This window comes from Chrysemys picta, chromosome 2 (genome assembly GCF_011386835.1).
Source record: "Chrysemys picta bellii isolate R12L10 chromosome 2, ASM1138683v2, whole genome shotgun sequence".
NCBI classification, from domain to species: Eukaryota; Metazoa; Chordata; order Testudines; family Emydidae; genus Chrysemys; species Chrysemys picta.
The window spans coordinates 283,750,200-283,763,635 of record NC_088792.1 but is presented as its reverse complement, the minus strand read 5'-3'; the positions used below and the strand labels follow the sequence as shown (position 1 = coordinate 283,763,635).

Genomic DNA, 13,436 nt, shown 5'->3' with positions numbered 1-13,436 from the left:
CCCATTTTAAAAGAAGGTAAATCCAACCTTTCCTTTAGTAATGGCTTTTTTTTTTTTATTTCAAAATTTCAATGCAAAATGAGAAGTTTTGATGGAATGTTCCTAATTTCACCTTTCAACTGGCTCCATTCTGTAGTGAGAAATCAGCTTTTAAAAAGTCAGGTGACTTAAATACAATGAGAAGGCTGGGTGATTAAATGGTAGCTGTTAGTGAGAGACACAAGCACCATTTGCAGCGAGAAGTAGTGAATCAGTGAGTGATGGTTATTTCTCAGAGGGGTGTTGCAAATTCATCTCAATGACAGCTACTATTTGTATTTGCTCATAACTTCCCCAGCTCCTGCTTTGGGATTAAAACTATCTAGGGTGGAAGTGAGTTCTTTAGGAAGCTTGGGCAAAATTCATGAACTGTTTGAATTAGGAAGAAATTTACTTTGCCCAGTTGTTATTTGTATACAAACTGTTCGATAGTCCACTTCCGACCCCCACCCCAAATGGTCTGAGGTTTAAAATTATTATTTTTTTGATTGTGGTTGCAACCAGATGTCCCAGTTGGGATCTGGGCATCTTTGTATTAGGCATTGTATGAACACAGAATAAACTTCACATGTGACTAGTTCTCAATGAGGAGGAGTTGCTTGGTAAGTTATAACCTGGGACAGGGGGAGGGTGAAAATCATTTTAAAAGCCTGTTAGGCAACAACTTAACTAAAAAGCCTATGGCATTAAAGAATCTTTTTCTTTCCATCATTTAGAACAAACCTGTTGTCAAGCTCTAGGCTTTTTTACAATAAAAACAGCATCGTGCATCAGCCACAGCTAAGTTAACAAAGGTGAACAAAAAACCTCCCTTGCCAAACAAGAACCTGCAGCTGCAGGCTTTGTTTATGAAGAGGATTGAATGTAAAAATCTTCTGGGATGTGCCAAACAACCCCAGAGTGCCAGCTAGGAAGGGGGGATTGTTTTTATTCTCTTTCTGCCTCTTAAACTAAAACAGGGAGTGTGTGAATGTGTGTGTGTCTGTGTGGGTATGTATGTATGTATAATAAAAATGGTAATGCAGCATTGAGGCTGAACATTTGCATATCACACAAAATAGTCAGGTTCTAGTCGCCAGGCTTACCTGGCTATGTGAATATAAGTAATAATGTAGACTACAGGTTAGACCATTAAATGCCTGATCCTACAAGGTGCTGACTGCCCTTAGCTCCCACTGAAACGAGCCCTGCCTGAGGACGTGCAGCACCTCACAGAATCAGGCACTTGGTTTTTGGGAATCTAACTTGAGATAACAGATCTGATTTTCCTTAGCTCCCTTTCACTGCAGGAGGAGCTCTGAGTGTTCAGCACTTCTGCAAATCAGGCACCAGCTATCTCAAGTTGGTCACCGAAAAATAATAGGCCTAATTATCTAACTTAATATGAGCTATGTGCAGTGCAGCCTTGCGTAGGAACCTTTTCATTTCCCGGATCAGTGCTCAAGCTTGCTTCCTTATTAATGCACTTGTTGCATTTTATATATATGGAGCTGTTGAAGGCTCCAGGCCTGCAGTCTGCTGCATGGTGGGACCTCATTGACTTGACTGGGACTTCACCCAGTGGTGTGTGGAGCGACTTGCAGAGTTGGGGGCATACATATTGTGACTGTTCACTGTAGCTTCTGTTAAGGAAGGAGACATTTTTGAGCCTGAACTATATGGCAGTCCTCATACTTCTTAAAAACCTATTCTGCTGGGAAAGGTCCTCATAAGATGACAGACAAATATCTCTCCCCCTCCGAACTTCCCCCAGTAAAGGCACTGTGCGCAAGGGAAGGAGCCATGGAACAGGACTTCCCCCAGTTTGCCCTGAGAATCTCCATCCACTCGTCCGGTAGTGACCTTCTTTCTGTCCCATCACGGTGTCCCACCACGGTTGGTCCAGGAGCTTCTCCTCTGCAGTGCATGTTTCCTGAAACAGCCTTTCTGTATCTCCCTGCCTCACTGGCGCCGCATCTTTTTTCAAATACCATCTGAAAGTGTCTCTCTTCTCCTCTGCCCTTGCCTCCATAAATAATAGCAGAGGGAAGAGGGAAATTAACTCAGAGAAGCTTTTTGATAGTTTGTATGTCAGACGCTATATAAACTAGTTATATTGGATTGCATTGCTCTCCACTTCAGTGCAGCCATTGATTGCTCACTGGCTCTCAGCCCATTAGTGCCGTTTGGTATTTCTCTTTCCTTCAGACAGCACTTTTTCTTTTCTTCCTAGTTAATGAAATCTGAGGAGCTCTGCGCTCAAACCCCGTCTTCAGCCAGTTCTCTTCTCCCTGATCCTCCCTCTGTCTCCGGAGTAGCTTTCGTCTCTTATGCCTGCCACCTCCTGGTCGACACGTCAGATAATTCACAGAGTAGTTTGGTTGTCCTGCCGGTTGGCAAAGGTCATTGCTCGCTGAACGCTTTGGTCATAGGACCATTGTTTGTTATATGTGTTACAGTAGATAGAACAAAACATGTAGGGACTGGCCAAAGGATGACAAAGAGGGGAGGTCATGGTGGGCGAGCAAATATTCCAAAGATGCAAAGCCCTAGGTTTCAGAGGAATCCATTTGGGTGGGATAGGAAAGAGGATTATAGCAAGGAGAAATGGGATAAAACTGAGCAAAAGAATACTTGAGGCGGAACATCAGGAAAGCCGACTTAAGAGAAATGGCTGTTAGACTGGAGAAGTTTCCTAAAGAACATGATGGAAGCACCATCGCTTTGATGGTATATGACTAGCTTGGACAAAATATTAGAAAACACAAGCGGAACAGTGTGATACTGACAGGGATAGGTGGATGAACTGATCTGATTGTTCTCCTCCTCCTCCATCTCTTAATTTCTTTGATTAGAGGCTCCAATGTAGCTCGGTGCCATATACACCCACTGTCATTGTGTATATAATGCTGTAGGAAAAAAATGCTTGGCTGGCTACGGTGATGATTGCTCTAGATGTGCCTATCAATAACAAAGGCAAAATGCCAGCCCTGAAGAGTTTATAAACTAAATTAGGCAGGTAATGACCTGGGATGAAAGAGGAAGGGAAACAACCAAAACAAGGGGAAAGGGAGAGCTGCTTGTAGATTAGAGAGTTATTTATAAGTAAATCAGGTCATTTAGTTTGTTGTCTAATTATAAGGGAACCATACAAGAGAAAGTTAGATTGTGATCAGAGGAGTTGGCTCATGAAATTGGGGGGATAAACAATTCTCTCTCTAAAAAATTGAGCACATTTTGGAATTGCTTTGCAGAGTGGAACTGCTCCTTAACAATTATAAGACCAGAAATGGATAAAGCTTCTATTTTTTCATAATTAATCTCAAAGCCCGAATGGCTTTCCAAATCTGTCACACAATTAAATCAAATTTGGCAAAGCTATAATAGGGTTTGTTAAGTGTCAAATGGTTTCACCTGAGTATTATTCTGTGTTCTTTGCCACAAACATTGATCTCTGTTTAGTGCTTTACTTTTATTATAAACTGAAGAGGAATTCTTTCTTGTACCTCCTCCCGCTTTTGTCGAAAGAATTAAAAAATACACACAACACAGCTTTGCTTTATTTTTATCTGAAGCCTGGAATAATAAGTGGTGTTGCTGGCCAGGAGAGAGATGCATGGGCACAAACTTATCCTGGAGTGGAAGCATGCATATTGTTTTGCCTGGTTCTAGTCAGTAGAGTTCCTCATTTCCCTGAGCACAACACATTTATTGAAATTACAACACCTATGAAAACCTGACCACATGTGAGATAGTGTAGCTTTGTATCTGTTTTTCTTTTATGATCATTAATGTGACTTGTAACTTTGTTCCCATTTTTAGCTGTAGAAATATTTTGCTTTGGATTTAAAAAATAAACATGAAAACACTAAATTGATGGGTTTGATGTAAGACTAAAGAAAACAGATCCATTTGTTTTTAAAACCTCTAGAGACAAAACAAGTCTTAAAGCTATGAGGAGGAGGAAGGGAGAATAGGGTTTTTAGATACTTCATAGGTTTGCTGGTTGGTCTTATTGGCTCATTCCTGACTAAAGCCAGGCCTGTCTTTTTCTCGCCCCCTGTTGTCTCATTTTGTCTCATCCACTACAACTGCAGTATGCAAATAGTTGAGTAAGGGAAGGATGATTTGCATTCCTACTACACAATAATGAGTTATTCATAGTTAGCAATGGATGAAATGCCAGGTAAAGGAGGAGGAATGGAGATGATGAGAGAGAAGTGATAAAACAGACATTTGACTTCCAAGACAACACACTAAGCAATACGATTTCACAGATCAAATATAGGTCAGGACCATTCTAGACCCTGTCGCAGCTGGTGGGTTTTGTTACAGTTTCCAAAGTAATATCTCTCTTCAAACATATGAGACATCGGCCAGCATCCTCGATGCCTCACAATTAGGGTTCAGACCAGGGATCTGACCAGAGATGGCTCTAGCAGCACTAAAACAATGACGTCTTTGTGATCATGAACACAGCTAACTCCAAGCTTGTACTGCTGGGCTTCTCTGCAGCCTTTGACACAGTGGACCACAGTGTATCAGAAAGACGTTTACATGACACAGCAGGAGTAGAAGGCCCAGCAGTACAGTGGCATTCATTCCTTTCTGGCAGAACTCTTGAGTGGTTATGGGTAACTGTCTTTCCTCTCCAGGGGTGCTCCCCTGGTGGGATCCTTCCTATCCCCACTTCTCTTTGGTATCAACATAAGACCACCGGGAGAAATAGTGAGACACCCTGGGCTCAGCTGCCAGCAGGATGCCGATTACATTCACTATCTACCTCAACTGACGCAAGCACCACCACCACGACTAGAACCTCAGAATGCCTACAGGATGACGAGCAAGCGGAACACAGGCATGACTGCAGTGATGCTGGTTGGAAAGGGGAAATACATTGATGAGTTGGCCATGACGTTGTCTCCACCTCCCATCGAAGGCTCACAGCCCCTGTTTGTCAAAGTGGTCAAAGCTTTGGGGTCTTGCCTGACTCATAAGAACACAAGAATAGCCAGACGGGGTCAGACCAAAGGTCCATCTAGCCCAGTATCTTGGCTTCAGACATTGGCCATTGCCAGGTGCCCCAGAGGGAATGAACAGAACAGGTAATGATCAAGTGATCCATCCCCTGTCACCCATTCCCAGCTTCTGGCAAATAGAGGCTAGGGACACTCACTAAGCTTGGATGACAAGGTAGCATCTGTTTCCCAAAATGCCTTTTTACCTCCAGCGTGCTAGGAAACTCCCAGATGAAGACCTGCCCACAGTGATCCCGGCATTCGTCACCTCCAGGCTGAATTACTGTAACTCGTCTCTGAGGCTGAATGTGCAGACGATTCACAGGCTCCAGATGGTACAGAATGTGGCTTCCCGCCTTCTTGTTGGCTCAGGCTGCCATGAGCATACCTGGCCTATGCTCAAATCCCTCCACTGTCTTCCAATCAGCTTCCGATGCCGGTTTAAGGCCTTGGTCCTAATCTTCGGAACAATTAATGGATCAAGCCCCAACTACATCAAAAATTGAATTTTGATCTATGAACTACAGTGACAGCTGTTCTCCTTTGGGGCATGCAGGTCACTAAGCCCAGCACGAAGCATGTGAGAGTTGAGCAGAGTATTCTCAGTCGAGGGAATCCAGCTATGGAACAATCTTCTAGAGGAGATCAGGAGAACCCAGAGTCTGGCCAGCCATAGGAAACACTGCAAGCCCTTCTTCCTCTTTAAGAAAGCCTTTCCACTATCAATGATGCACAAACCATGAACACCCCATGCCATTCCCCCCTGCTCCCTATCCTGAACAGAGTTTTGACACCGAAAAGGGAGATATGCCAGAGACTCATGAAGTTGATAGGGACTTTGCTATTGGTTTTATGTGGTAGGTGCACAAATGCCATGGTGATAGGTGGCAGTATAGAACCCTACATAGATAGATAAGATAGTTATTGGACTATGCCAGGTCTAGTAGATAGGAATGAGCCATCCACCTTCCTGCCCCTGCATTGGTCCTTCAAAACTCATCTTGGGATCTGAGAGTTAAATTGAGTTCTTCAAAGCGTGTGTCTTCACACCCCCTAACGCAAGTTCCATCCACATACAAAACCCTTTAACTTGAGTGCGTGGCGGTGCTTGAATTCAAGCTGGCCAATCCGTCAGGGTATAGGCTCTAGTTCGAGTTCGCACAACTCCTCAGCTGCTGACACAACCACTCTGTGTAACTTCAGTGGTGTCGCACAGTGCAACTGCTCTCACTTGAGATTGGCCTAACTTGAGGTAATTTGACTGTCGATGATTTGTTAGCTCTGCAATGAAGGGATAGCCCAAGGATTTTGGTAGGGCAGATTATTCTGTCAGATACACCTGTACAATCCTGTTGTCTTCAAATTCTGTCACCAGTTACATGTTTGCAAACCCTATTGTTTTCGGGTGTAACAGTGGGCAGAATTGCGACTTGAATTTATGTAAGAATTCAGCTGCTGATACTGGAGTCAGAATAGAATCCAATTCACTCTCCCATTGCTGTCTTGATGTCTACAAATGAGCCCCCTCTAATGGAGCATTATAACTGCCGGTCCATCTTGCTGCAGTTGGAAGTGTTGTCCTTACCTCCGAGCAGAAAGCCTTCGGAGTCGAGCCTTCTGCAGCTTGCTTTCTGTTATGGGAGATGTGTTCCCGTTCACCCAGCTTTTCGGTTTGCCTCATGGCCATAAAGCTACTGCTTGTCGACTCAGGGTTCCTTTCTAAATGCTTTCCTGCAAAATAGCTCCCTGCCCTATATGTAAATGTAATGATTCCATTAGCATAGTCTGAAGATGCATATTAAACCAAACAGCCCTAATCCGTTTTTAAACATCACAGTTCATTACCAAGTCCATCCTTGCTGTGAGAGAACGCAGCCCTTAGCTGGTAGTGGATTAGGGTAGCTGTTCTGCATAAATACACTGGGTGAAATTTGAAATGTAAGTAACCCCTTAGCTGCTGGACATCAACGGCACCTCCCCTGCCACTGTATTCCATCGACTTGATCGCACATTCGGTGGATTGTTAAGACATACCTGCAACTTGTAGCAGCTGTGGTGCTGCCTGGTCATATCTGGGACCTGTTCTTCCTTCTCCAGTTGTAGAGGAACCTCAGTCTTAGGGGAACTGGGATGAAGCAGGATGACCCTTCGAGTGGCAGTCTTGCAGCTTAGAGTGCAGCGCCCAGAAGAGAGGAAAACATTCTGTGTGCCGAGGGAGGAGATGTGCGCTAGTTTAATAGCTGAAGGTGCGTGCTCCAATTCTCCACCTGGTTTTAAACTGATTGCTTGCTTGAGTCAGAAATGTCTGCCTCCTACACGTTTTGCCAGACACTGACTAGGTGCATGATTTGTTTCTTTTCTCTTCCCTTCCACTCACATATCACGACTTGGCCACTGTCAGACTGTAAACAAATATTATAGCAATTACATAAAGAAAAACTCTTCTTAAAGAATGCTATTAAGCATTCAAAATCCAGTACTCAGAAGTTAGGAAATACCACTGAGTTGATAAGTTTCCTGATGGTGAGGTATCTTAAAATGCTTCTGCAGTTAGGATGTAATCTAAGTAATGTCGAGGGAACCTAGAACATATGGATAAGATGTCCTTTTTATTGTTTGTATAAAACTCTACAAACACGTGAACCAGAGGTAGCATTGAAATACAGAGTTTGGGGGTGGTTTTGTGTTTCAGATCCACAAGCGAGTTCCCAAGGACAGCCCTCTGGTAGGAAGCTTTGCTCTCTGTGTCAGCCAACATTGATGTGACGGGATTTTTGCCTGTTCTTAGACCCTGCTTAGAGGCTCCAGGCTTCTTTTCAGCCTCTGGTTAGTAGGTGTCATTTCATAGAGCCATAGAAATGGAGGCCCTCTTAGGGACCTTGACAGACCTGCACTAGGGTAGGACCAAGTAAACCTAGACCAGGGGTTCTCAAACTGGGGGTCGGGATCTCTCAGGGGGTCGCAAGGTTATTACATGGTGTGATCGCGAGCTGTCAGCCTCCACCCCAAACCCTGCTTTGCCTCCAGCATTTGTACTGGTGTTAAATATATTAAAAAGTGTTTTTAATTTATAAGGCGGGGTCGCATTCAGAGGCTTGCTATGTGAAAAGGGTCACCAGTCCAAAAGTTTGAGAGTCACTGACTTAGACCATCCATGACAGGTGTTTGTCTAACCTGTTCTTAAACCCCCCATGACAGGGATTTCACTACCTCCTTAGCTAACCTGTTCCAGTAAGTAACTATCCTTATATTTACAAAGTTTTCCTTAATATCAAACCTAAATCTCCCTTGCTGCAGGTTAAGTTAATTACTCCTTGTCCTGCCTTCAATGGACAATGAAGAACAATTGATTGCCTTCTACTTTATAACAGCCCTTAATGTATTTGAAGACTGTTCAGAGATTCCGAGATTCCAAGGCAAGACGGGACCATTGTGATAATCTAGACCGGCCTTCTGGATAACTCAGGCAACAGAATTTATGCAAAATGATTCCTAGAGCATATCAAACATCCAAGCTTGATTTAAAAATTGCCCGTGATGGAGAATTTACTGCGACCCTTGGTAAATTATTTCAGTGGTTAATTACCCTCACTGTTAAAAATGTACACCTTATTTCCAATCTGAATTTCTCCATCTTCAACTTCTAGCCGCTGGATCATGTTACACCTTTCTCTACTAGATTGAAGAGTCCATTATTAAATATTTGCTTCCCATGTGGGTACTTATGGATTGTAAGTACTTCTTCACACAATACACAGTCAACCTGTGGAACTCGTTGCCAGGGGATGTTATGAAGGCCAAAACTATATGTGGGTTCAAAAATAATTAGATGACTTCATGGAGGATAGGTCCATCAATGGCTGTTAGCGAAGATGGTCAGGGAAGCAACCCGATGCTTTGGGTGTCTCTAAGCCTCTGACTGACAAATGTTGGAACTGAACAATAATGGGAGGGATCTTTTGATAAATGCCCTTTTCTGTTCCTTTCCTTTGAAGCATCTGGAATTGGCCACAGTTAGAAGACATTTCAATAGTGGTTGCACTAGTGCCAATGAAAGAGGTAATATAACCTCTCTACCATAGGCACCGACTCTGTGAATGCTCTGGGACTGGAGCACCCATGGAAAAAAATAGTGGATGCTCAACACCCACTGGCAGCCCTATGGGTCAGCACCTCCCCATCCTCCCCCACCCCATCACTTCCTGTGCACCGGCAGCCCTGCCGATTGGCTCCTCCTTCTCCCTCCCAGCGCCTCCCGCGTGCAGCTGTTCCATGGTGTGCAGGAGGCGCTCGGGGGGAGGGGAAGGAGCGGGAGGTGTGGCGGGGGCGGGAAGAGGTGGGGCGGGGTGGGGGCTTGGAGGAAGGGTGGAGCAGGGGTGGAGCCTGGGGCGGTGTGGGGATCGAGAACCCCCCCTGGATCTGAGTAAGTTGATGCCTATGCGCTCTACTCCTACTTGAAATTCTCCTGTTTATGCAACCAAGAATTGCATTAGCCCTTTTGGGCATGGCATCTCACTGGGAGCTCATGTTCAGCTGATTATCCCCTACGACCACCAAATCTTTTTCAGAGTCACTGCTTCCCAGAATAGAGTCCCTTATCAGGTATACATAGCATACGTTCTTGGTTCCTAGATGTATACGTTTACTTTTAGTCGTATTAAAACACGTATTGTTTGTTTCACCCAGCTCACCAAGCGATGTAGATCGCTCTATGTCAGTGACCTGTCCCTTTCATTATTTACCACTCTCCCGATTTTTGTGGTGTTTCCATTTTTTATCAGTCATGATTTTGTTTTCTTCCAGGTCATTGATAAAAATGTTAAATTGCGTAGGGCCAAGAACCGATCCCTGTGAACCCCAATGGAAACACCCATTCAGAATTGCATTTTGAGACCTGTTATCAGATCCCCACTCAATCATCGTCTCTCAGTACTAAATATGCCCAGGTTTTTTAACCTTTCCTCAGAGGTCAGGTATTCTAAACCTTTTGTCATTCTTGTTGTTCTCCTTTGGACTCTCTCCAGTTTGTCCGTATCTTTCTTAAAGTGTGACACCCAGTGTGGGACCCAGTACTTTAGCTCTCACCACTGCCGAGCAGAGCGGAATACTTACCTCCCGTGTCTTATCTACCACACTCCTTTTAATACGCCACAGAAACATATTAACCCTTTTCTCAACTGCATCACATTGTTGGCTCATATTCAATTTTTGATCTACTATAACCCCCAGATCCTTTTCAGCAGTACTACCGCCTAGCCAGTTATTCCCCATTTTTTTAATCGTGCATTTGATTTTTCCTTCCTAAGTGGCGTACTTTCCACTTGTCTTTATTGAATTTCATCTTGTTTGTTTCAGACCAGTTCTCTAATTTGTCAAGGTTGTTTTGAATTCTGTTCCTGTCCTCCAAAGTGCTTGCAACCCCTCCTAGCTTGATGTCATCTGGAAATGGGAATTGTTGACTCTCTTTGATTTTAATGCTGCCAACTGGCAGGCTTACGTTATCAGTGTTTTGGTCCTTGTGGCTGCTGGCCTAAGTTTTAATTAGGGCACTTCGAGCTTCAGTAGGGGTGTCTCTTCTTTATTGTGTAATCTGAATACCGTAAATATCTGAAATGTTCTCTTTGCTCTGGGGGTCTGGAAGGGATCTCAGAATCACAGTCTGCACTGGAAGTTAGTCATCACTGACCCTTGACACAATCGGTGCACACCATTCTGTGACTATTTGGAGGGTAAAATGTAACTGAAGAAACGACAGGTTACCACCCCAGCAAAGGGATATCTGAACGGCTGGTCACTTCAGCAGTGCTGGTGATGTCTCTTATTTAAGCTCTTGTGGGAGCTCTTTGCAGGACATTGAATCTGCGGTGGGTACCTGAGGCCTGCCATCATGGCTCTGGTCCTGCTTGTATGTTGTCATAACAAATTACAGCTACAGAAAACTTCATCTGTCTCCCTGGATGTAGTTGAAGGGAAAGTACCTTGTTAAATATTCAAATTATAGTGATTTGAAGCTTGGTTAAAATGTTTTATTTTGAGATTGACATGCAATGCCTAGCCAGTGGGGTGAATTAAGGACAAAGAGACCCTGATGGGAACAGCAGTCAGACTTTTTCCCTGTGGTTTTTAATTTATTTTTTTAAAAATCTTGATCTTCACAGTTCTTACATCAGCCCTACTGGAAGCTTGGAACTAATTTTTCCTTGTCCCATCAGTCTCATTCATGTTTTGGTTTGTCACCACAATTGACTGATCCCCTTTCCTTACCTCTGCTCCTCTCTTGTGCCAGTCCATCAGTGGGGCCCAGTTTGGAGCTTGGCCCCACAGGAGAATGGGGTTTCAAAACACTTGACAGTGGTTTAGGCAGCTGGTGTGCTGTGAACTCTGGTTGTGCACGTACTGTAATTGACTCCCAGTGACATTGTGCTGCCTGTCTGTTGTATCTATCTGTTGTCTCATCTTATGCTTGGACCAGAAGCTCTTTGTGGCATGCGCTGTGTGTGTGTGTGTGTGTGTGTGTGTACGAATGCGTGTGCAGTGCACTGGAGACCTAATCCCTGACTGGGGCCTCTAGGTGCTACCATAATACAAATAAAAAACAATTTTCTGTGCTAAGTGTTTATGTAGGATATGGCTCCTAAATCAAAATTCTGATCTAAAGAGTGCACCTTGGTGCTGTTGACATCTGCTCACTGTGTGCCTGTCTACTAAGCTGAGGAAAGCCAGTTTTTATTGCACCCTGTCTACTGTAACTCCAAGGGAGTGAACGGGATTCTCTTCTGCCTGTTGCACAGCATCATCAGCTCAGGTCCAGCTGTGGCTTCGTTTGCTGTTGGCTGTGATCTATGGGTACGGGAAGAGGAGCCTGATTTTCGGCTCTTGGGCTGAGCGGCAGTGAAATAGATGCATCGTGTTTTGACTTGCCGAAGGAGAGAATTTTAATATAGAAGTGAGGGAGGGACAAATTACTATGAAACAAGGATATGTCCTTTTTGCATTCAGTTTCCTGCCCACGACTGCACTGAGCCTGGGAAAGCCAGAACTATGACCCCAGTTCAACAAACTGTGTGTGTAAGTCCCATGGGACTTCAGCGTGTGCTTTAATGAATCAGGGTCTGTTTGTCTTTGAAATTTCATCTCTCCCCTGCTTCTACTCCCCCTTGGACACCTTCATCCCCTATTTGAGTGGGCACCTCAACATTTCTTTTATTGGCCTTCTTTTTGAGTGCTGGACTCTGTTGGCCTTCTTTTTGAGTGCTGGACTTTGTTCATCTTCTTAAGTCAGGTTCCATCTTGGTTCTGAGGTGGGTAAGGCTGGGCTGGAGGTAAGGTTGCCGCCACCTTTTCCAGTTTGTCCTTTGTCCAGGACACACTCACTTACACACACTGTCATTTTGCTGGTCCCACATTATTTTGGTCCTGGGCATGGGATTTCCCGTATAGACTTGGCAGAGTCTTGCTAAATTTGTGTTGGGTTGTGGCCCTACCTGGCTTATGCCAATAGTTTAATCCTTGCTGGATCCCATAGTAATTCCCAGTCCAGGGGATAAAATCCCAGAACAAAGACTGTGTGGTGGAGTAGATTCCTGGTTCAACAATGTGTGGAGAGTATGAATCCATGATGAAAGGAAATACACAGTTTCCTTGGGTTACCTCTGACATAGGTAGCCCTGTTGTTGCTCCCACAAGGTCTGGAGGCAACCAAGCCTGTGTTTCTGGTGTGGTTTACCTGAGAATTTTGGATAGACCTGTCCTTGGGGATAAATGGCTGTTGCAATTCCTTTTGTGTAGGGAGGTTTCTGAAGGAGAGCTTGGGGCACCATTCCATCGCTGTGAGCATATTTCAGCCCACATACTCCTGGAGAAGAGGTTTGAAAGGGGCACTGGAGGTACCGTATGTTCCTCGGCTGGGAGAGAATTCAGAATAACACAGGAAGCTGGTAACGCTTACCCTTGGCCACGTGTGAGTATTTTGAAAATAATATCTAATAGAACACCACACTATGCCACTCCAGCGAGATCATGCTCTGCTTATCCTAGAGAGATGAGAGTCTTTGGTTTTGGTTATAGGTTTTATGGTGGAGGAGACCTGTGAAAATGTCTGGGATTTGCTGTGTAGAGAGGCTGAATATGCATGAGAAATGCTTCCTCCTATGCTGGGTGGGAAAGAAAGCAGGGCTTAAGTTTGCTGAATTTCAGAAGTGTGCACACACTTGTGAATATCTGGCTCCCAATAACATGCTCTTGAATATTTTTCAGAGTTTATCTTTTGGTAATGTGTGTGTGAACTTCAAAAATACATTATTTGGCTTATAAACCTTAACTCTGGAATGGAGCATTTATATATGTAAAAAACCCACACGACCACACCACACCTGCTAACGTATGAAATCGATGTACAGA

General features: G+C 44.2%; 1 protein-coding gene across 23 annotated transcripts in view; it reads left to right on the top strand.

Annotated features, from left to right (window-relative positions):
* Positions 1-13,436, top strand: part of TSNARE1 (t-SNARE domain containing 1) — a 702,049-nt gene that overhangs the window by 90,196 nt on the left and 598,417 nt on the right. For 5 of the 23 annotated variants that reach the window (XM_065586318.1, XM_065586305.1, XM_065586307.1 and 2 more), the window contains one exon: positions 12,825-12,996. The exons of the other annotated variants lie outside the window; for them this stretch is intronic. The gene's annotated coding sequence lies outside the window, so the exon portion shown is untranslated. The remainder of the gene's footprint in view (positions 1-12,824; positions 12,997-13,436) is intronic. 23 annotated transcript variants of the gene reach the window in all.